This window comes from Piliocolobus tephrosceles, chromosome X (genome assembly GCF_002776525.5).
Source record: "Piliocolobus tephrosceles isolate RC106 chromosome X, ASM277652v3, whole genome shotgun sequence".
Lineage (NCBI taxonomy): Eukaryota > Metazoa > Chordata > Mammalia > Primates > Cercopithecidae > Piliocolobus > Piliocolobus tephrosceles.
In genome coordinates this window covers 72,365,757-72,372,833 of record NC_045455.1, presented here as the reverse complement: position 1 = coordinate 72,372,833, position 7,077 = coordinate 72,365,757, and the positions used below count along the sequence as shown (strand labels likewise).

At 43.2% G+C, this 7,077-nt stretch overlaps 1 pseudogene; it reads left to right on the top strand.

Moving 5' to 3' along the window:
• Positions 1-823: 823 nt before the first annotated feature.
• The window catches only part of LOC111523043, a 141,431-nt pseudogene continuing 135,177 nt past the window's right edge, over positions 824-7,077 (top strand).

Below are 7,077 nucleotides of genomic sequence, written 5' to 3'. Positions count from 1 at the left end.
ACAGCTCTTAAAGGTGGTGCATCCAGAGTTGTTTCTTCCTGCCTCCTGGTAGGTTCGTGGTCTCACTGACTTCAGGAGTGAAGCTGCAGACCTTGGCAGTGAGTGTTACAGCTCATAAAGGTAGTGTGGACCCAAAGAGTGGGCAGCAGCAAGATTTATTGTGAAAAGCGAAAGAATAAAGATTCCACAGCATGGAAGGGGACCTGAGTGGGTTGCCATGAGTGGCCAGCTTTTATTCCCTTATTTGGCCCCACCCACGTCCTGATGGTTAGTCCATCTTACAGAGCGCTGATTGGTCCATTTTACAGGGTGTTGATTGAGCTGTTTTTACAGAGTGCCAGTTGGTGCGTTTACATACCTTTAGTTAGACACGGAGTGCTGATTGGTGCGTTTTTACAGAGCGCTGATTGGTGCTTTTACAAACCTTTAACTAGGCACGGAGGGCTGATTGGTGCGTTTACAAACCTTTACCTAGGCACTGAGGGCTGAGTGGTGCGTTTTTACAGAGTGCTGACTGGTGCATTTACAAACCTTTAGCTAGACACAGAGTGCTGATTGGTGTGTTTACAATCCTTTGGCTAGACAGAAAAGTTCTACAAGTCCCCACCTGACCCAGAAGCCCAGCTGGCTTCGCCTTTCGAAAGCACAGTAAGATCTCACAAATTCAGACTGCATTAACCACCAGGATTCATGGACTGCGAGTAAATTTACATTTGTATTACCGTTTTTTTTTTTTTAGGGTCTGCTTAGAAATTAAGCATGTAAAGGGAAGTGAAGCCGGAGTTGCGGACACTTTTTCTGCCCACGGTGTCACGGGTTCATTCTTAAGGAACTGAGAACTTAATCTTCCGAAATGTCAAAAAGACCATCTTATGCTCCACCTCCCACCCCAGTTCCTGCAACACAAATGCCCAGCACACCAGGGTTTGTGGGATACAGTCCATATAGTCATCTTGCCAACAACAACTACAACCTGGGAGGAAACCCGGCCACCAACAGCTGGGTTACGACATCCTCTGCTATTACAATTCCAAACCCTGAAAGTCACCAGATAAGCTGCTGATGCCCTACATGAGGTACAGCAGAAAGGTCTGGGACCAAGTAAATCTTCCAACCCTGACCTAAAGTTGTGTGAGATTGGCTAGATTATTGGTGGCATCCGGCGAGATCTCGCTGATGTAAAACAAGAATATTTAAATGAATACAAAGCAGAAAAGACAGAGTACAATGAATCTATGAAGGCCTATCATAATTCCCCTGTGTAGCTTGCTTACGTAAATGCAAAAAGTCATGCAGCAGGGAGAAAGTCAACAGAGACAGTCTCGCTTGGAGAAAGGAGAACCGTACATGTGCATTCAGCCTGCCGAAGATCCAGATGACTATGATGATGGCTTTTCAGTGAAGCATCCAGTCACCGACCGTTTCCAGAGGAACCACCGCCTCATTAGTGAAATCCTTAGTGGGAGTGTGGTGCCAGACGTTCGGTCAGTTGTCAGAACAGCTAGAATGCAGGTCCTCAAATGACAGGTCCAACGACAGACAGGTCCAGTCCTTAATGGTTCATCAGTGAAAACCAGAAGCTGAAATTCTTCAAATAGAGGAAAGACACCAGGAGAAAAAGAGGAAATTCCTGGAAAGCACAGATTCACTTAACAATGAACTTAAAAGGTTATGCTGTCTGAAAGTAGAAGTGGATATGGAGAAAATTGAAGCTGAGATTGCACAGGCAGAGAAACAGGCCCGCAAAGGGCAAGAGGAAAGGGAGAAGGAGGCAACAGAGCAAGCTGAGTACAGTCAGAGCAACATCCTTCCTGAGGAATAACAAGCAGCCAACAAAGGCGAGGAGAAGAAAGATGACGACAGCATTCCAATGGAGACAGAGGAGACACACCTTGAAGAAATGACAGAGAGCCAACAGAACGGTGAAGAAGGAACGTCTACTCCTGAGGATAAGGAGAGTGGCAGGAGGGGTCGACAGTATGGCAGAGGAACGAACCAGTGACAGTAACACTGGCTCAGAGAGCATCAGCACAACAGGGGAGGAGCCACCAACAGATTCCATACCAGAAGATGAGAAAAAAGAATCAATGTTGCCTTTATGTGTTCTAAATACTTTTTTAAATGAAACAATTTTTTTGGTTAAAAAAAAAAGAAATTAAGCATGTAGGTGAGGCGCAGTGGCTCACGCCTGTAATCCCAACACTTTGGGAGGCCGAGGCGGGTGGACCACTTGAGGTCAGGAATTCGAGACTATCCTGGCCAACATGGTGAAACCCTGTCTCTACTAAAAATACAAAAATTATCTGGGGATGGTGGCACACGCCTGTAGTCCCAGCTACTCGGGAGGCTAAGCAGGAGAATTGCTTGAACCCGGGCAGTGGAAGTTGCAGTGACTCAAGATTGTGCCACTGCACTCTGGCCTGAGTGACAAAATAAGATCTATCAAAAGAAAGAAAGAGAGAGAGAGAGAGAGAAAGAGGGAGGGAGGGAGGTGAAGGTTGCAGTGAGCTGAGATCATGCCACTGCACCACTCTAGCCTGATCAATGGGAGTAAAACACTGTCTCAAAAAAAAAAAAAAAAAAGACACCAAGCCACAGATTCAAGGATTACTATGAACCAAAGCAGGATAAATTAAAAAATACTATACCTAGATTTATCATAGTAAAACCACAGACAAAAAGATTAACTTCAGAGCAACAACACTAGGTTTACAGCTAACTTCTTCATAAAATTATAGAAACCAGAAGAGAATGGAATGATAAATTGAAAATGCTAAAAGAAGGCTGGGTGCAGTGGCTCATGCCTGTAATCCCAAAATTTTGGGAGGCCAAGGCGGGCAGATCACTTGAGGCCAGGAGTTTGAGACCAGCCTGGCCAACATGGCAAAACCCCATCTCTACTAAAAATATAAAAATTAGCTGGGCATAGTGGCACTCACCTGTAATCCCAGCTCCTCAGGAAGCTGAGGCAGAAGAATTAATTGAACCCGAGAAGTGGAGGTTGCAGTGAACCGAGATCACACCACTGCACTCCAGCCTGGATGACAGAGAGAGACTCTGTCTCAAAAAAAAAAAAAAAAAAAAAGTTAAAAGAAAATAACTGTTGGCCGGGTACAGTGTCTCATGTCTGTAATTCCAGCACTTTGGGAGGCCAAGGCAGGTGGATCACCTGACATCAGGAGTTCAAGACCAGCCTGGCCAACATGGCGAAACTCTGTCTCTACTAAAAATACAAAAATTAGCCAGGCATGGTAGTGAGCATCTGTAATCCCAGCTATTTGGGAGGCTGAGACAGGAGAATTGCTTGAACTCCATCCTGGCTAACAGAGCAAGACTTCATCTTAAAAAGAAAAGAAAAGAGGCCAGTCACGGAGGCTCACGCCTGTAATTCCAGCACTTTGGGAGGCCGAGGTGGGTGGATCACGAGGTCAGGAGATTGAGACCATCCTGGCTAAAACAGTGAAACCCATCTCTACTAAAAACACAAAAAATTAGCTGGCCATGGTGGCACGTGCCTGTAGTCCCAGCTACTTGGGAGGCTGAAGCAGAAGAATCACTTGAACCCGGGAGGCGGAGGTTGCAGTGAGCCGAGATCGCACCACTACACTCCAGCCTAGGCAACACAGCAACACTCTGTCTCAAACAAAAGAAAAAGAAAAGAAAAGAACCATCAAACTATAATTATTTACCCAATGACAATATCCTTCAAGGATGAAGCTGAAATAAATATACAGGCAAATCAAAATTGGTAAAATACATTATTAGCAGATTCACAATAAAGAAAATACTAAGTGTGTTCTTTAGGCAGAAAGAAAATGACCCTGTGTGGAAGCCCAGAGACACCAGAAAGAATAAAGAGCAATGAGAAAGGCAAATATGTGAATAAATACAAATAAATATGGACTGTATAACATAATAATAATGTAGAATCCTTAATAAATGTAAAATTAAAATATAACAATGGCTTCTAAGTCAGAAAGAGTATAAATAGCATTAAAGGTTCTAAGGCGCTTTCATTACAGCCTTGGGTAAGAGGGTGAAAATACCAATTAATATTAGATTTAGGGTCAGGCACAGAGGCTCATGCCTGTAATCCCAGCACTTTGGAGGGCTGAGGTAGGCAGATCACTTGAGACCAGGAGTTTAAGACCAGCCTAGGCAACATAGAGAGACCCTGTCTCTACAAAAAATAAAAAATAAATTAGCTGGATCTGGTGGCATGCACCTGTTGTCTCAGCCACTTATGAAGCTGAGGTGGGAGGATCATTTGAGCCCAGGAGTTTGAGGCTGCAGTGATTTATGATTGTGCCACTGCACTCTAGCCTAGATGACAGAGTGAGACCCTGCCTCTTCAAAAAAAAAATGGACTTTGATTTTTTTTTTTTTTTTTTTTTTTTGAGACAGGATCTTGCTTGTTGCCCAGGCTAGAGTGCAGTGGTACACACACAGCTCATTGCAGCCTTAACCTTCCAGGCTTAAGCAATCCTCTCTCTTCAGCCACTCAAGTAGCTGGGACTACAGGCAGGGGCCACCATGCCTGGCTAATTTTTGTATTTTTTGTAGAGATGGTGTTTCGCCATGTTGCCCAGGCTGGTTTTGAACTCGTGAGCTCAAGAGATCTACCTGTCTTGGCCTTCCAAAGTGCTGGGATTACAGGTGTGAGCCACTGTGCCCAGTTTGAGACTTTTATAAATTAATAATCTGTGCAGTAAGAGAAAAATACGTGTATAACTTCTAAACTAATAGAGTGGGAAAATTGGAATTAACAATTTTTTCTTTCAGAGACAAGTTCTGTCTGTGTTGCTCAGTCTGACCTCAAATGCCTGGGTTCAAGTGATCCTCCCACCTCATTCTCCCTGGTAGTTGTGGCTACAGGTATATGCCACCATGTCCAGTAAAAAACTGGAATATTAATAATAATAAAATAAGTTCAAAAGTTGACAGAAATAGGAGAAAATAGAACATGGAATAGAGGAACAAACAGAAAGCAAATACTATTATGGTAGATTTAAAATGAAATATATCAATACATATATTAAATGTAAGTGGACTAAATGTTCTAATTAAAATATAAAAATTGTCAAACTGGATAAGAAAACAAAACTCAGTTATATGTTGCTTACAAGAAGCATATCCTAAACATAAGGCTACAGAAAAGTTGAGAGTGAGATGATGCAAAATGTTATGCCATTAAAATGTTTTGAAAGAATCGTTGTGGGCCAGGCATGGTGGCTCATGCCTGTAATCCCAGCATTTTGGGAGTTCAAGGCAGGCGGATCACTGAGGTCGGGAGTTTGAGACCAGCCTGACCAACATGGAGAAATCCTGTCTCTACCAAAAGTACAAAAAAATTAGCCAGGTGTGGAGTTGCATGCCTGTAATCCCAGCTACTTGGGAGGCTAAGGCAGGAGAAATCACTTGAACCCAGGAGGCAGAGGTTGTGGTGAGCACGATTGCGCCATTGCACTCCAACCTGGGCAACAAGAGCAAAACTCTGTCTCAGAAAAAAAAAAAAAAAAATCATTGTGGCTGTCATGAGGTTAATAAATCAGAACTATAGTCAAGAAAGACAATTAGATGAGATTTATTTGAAGTGGGAAGTAGTAGAGGCAAGAGGTTGAGATAACTTTAGATGCACTATAAGGTGCACTTAGATACACTAAAGCACTATAGAAAGACTACTAATATAAATAGAAAGGGAAGGGATGTATTGCTAAGAATACTAGGTGTAAGAATTAACGTCTCCTCTATCATATTTCCCCTTTTGTTATCTTATATCTGTATTCTATTATTAGGATCAAACTAGGAACAAAAGAGTCCTGGCAAAAGGACAGATGACTCCTAAGACTCATTCAAAGGGGCCCTATATAGGATGTAAGATCCTCTAGGCTAGAGGCCATCCCACTTCACTTTATTATTCAAACCTGCCCCAGGCTATGCTCATTGCAGTGGTGCTCTCACCTTGCTGTTCTAAAAGGTCAAAATTTAAACCATGATATTCTTTCTGAAAGACCTGTTATTTTTCAGTTTTAGAAATATTGGTTTACAGATTCCTGAAATAATAGGATTCTTTTTTTTCCCCCCCAAGACAGAGTCTTGCTTTGTTGCCCAGGCTGGAGTGCAGTGGCACAATCTCAGCTCACTGCAACCTCCACCTCCCAGGTTCAAGCAATTCTCCTGCCTCAGCCTCCCAAATAGCTGGGATTACAGGCACGTGCCACCACACCTGGCTAATTTTTGTATTTTTAGTAGAGACAGGGTTTCATCATGTTGGCCGGGCTGGTCTCGAACTCCTGACCTCGTGATCTGTCTGCTTCAGCCTCCCAAAGTGCTGGGGTTACAGGTGTGAGCCACCGTGCCTGGCCAGGATTCTTCTTTAATACTCATTATTTCTCATCCCAGCAATGTGAACATGGATATTCATAGTGAATGCTTAGCTCTCTCAATTGCCAGCATAGAATGGAGAACATATGGCTAAGCACAGTGGCTAATACCTGTAATCCAAGCACTTTGGGAGGCTGAGGGGGGAAGATCACTTGAACCCAAGAGTTCAAGACCAGCCTGGGCAACATAGTAAGACCCTGTCTCTACAAAAAAGTTTCTAGAAAAGGAAATTAGCTGGGCATGCTAGTGCGTGCCTGTGGTCTCAGCTACTCAGTAGGCTGAGATGGGAGGATAACTTGAGCCCAGGAGGTTGAGGCTGCAGTGAGCCGTGATTATGCCACTGCACTCCAGCCTGGAGGACAGAGTGAGATCCCATTTCAAAAAAAAAAAAAAGAATGGAGAACATATCAAGTCATAAATAAGATAATCATCAGATGGTGGAAGTGTTAGGAGAAGAATAAATTCTGTATAAATTCTTTTTTGTTGTTTTTTTTTTTTTTTTTTTTTTTTTTTTTTTGAAAATTCTTTCTCTACAGCCCAGGCTGGAGTGCAGTGGTGCAATCTCGACTCACTGCAACCTCCACCTCCCAGGTTCAAGCAATTCTCCTGCCTCAGCCTCCTGAGTAGCTGTGATTACAGGTGCACCACCACACCCGGCTAATTTTTGTAATTTTAGTAGAAGTGGGGTTTCAC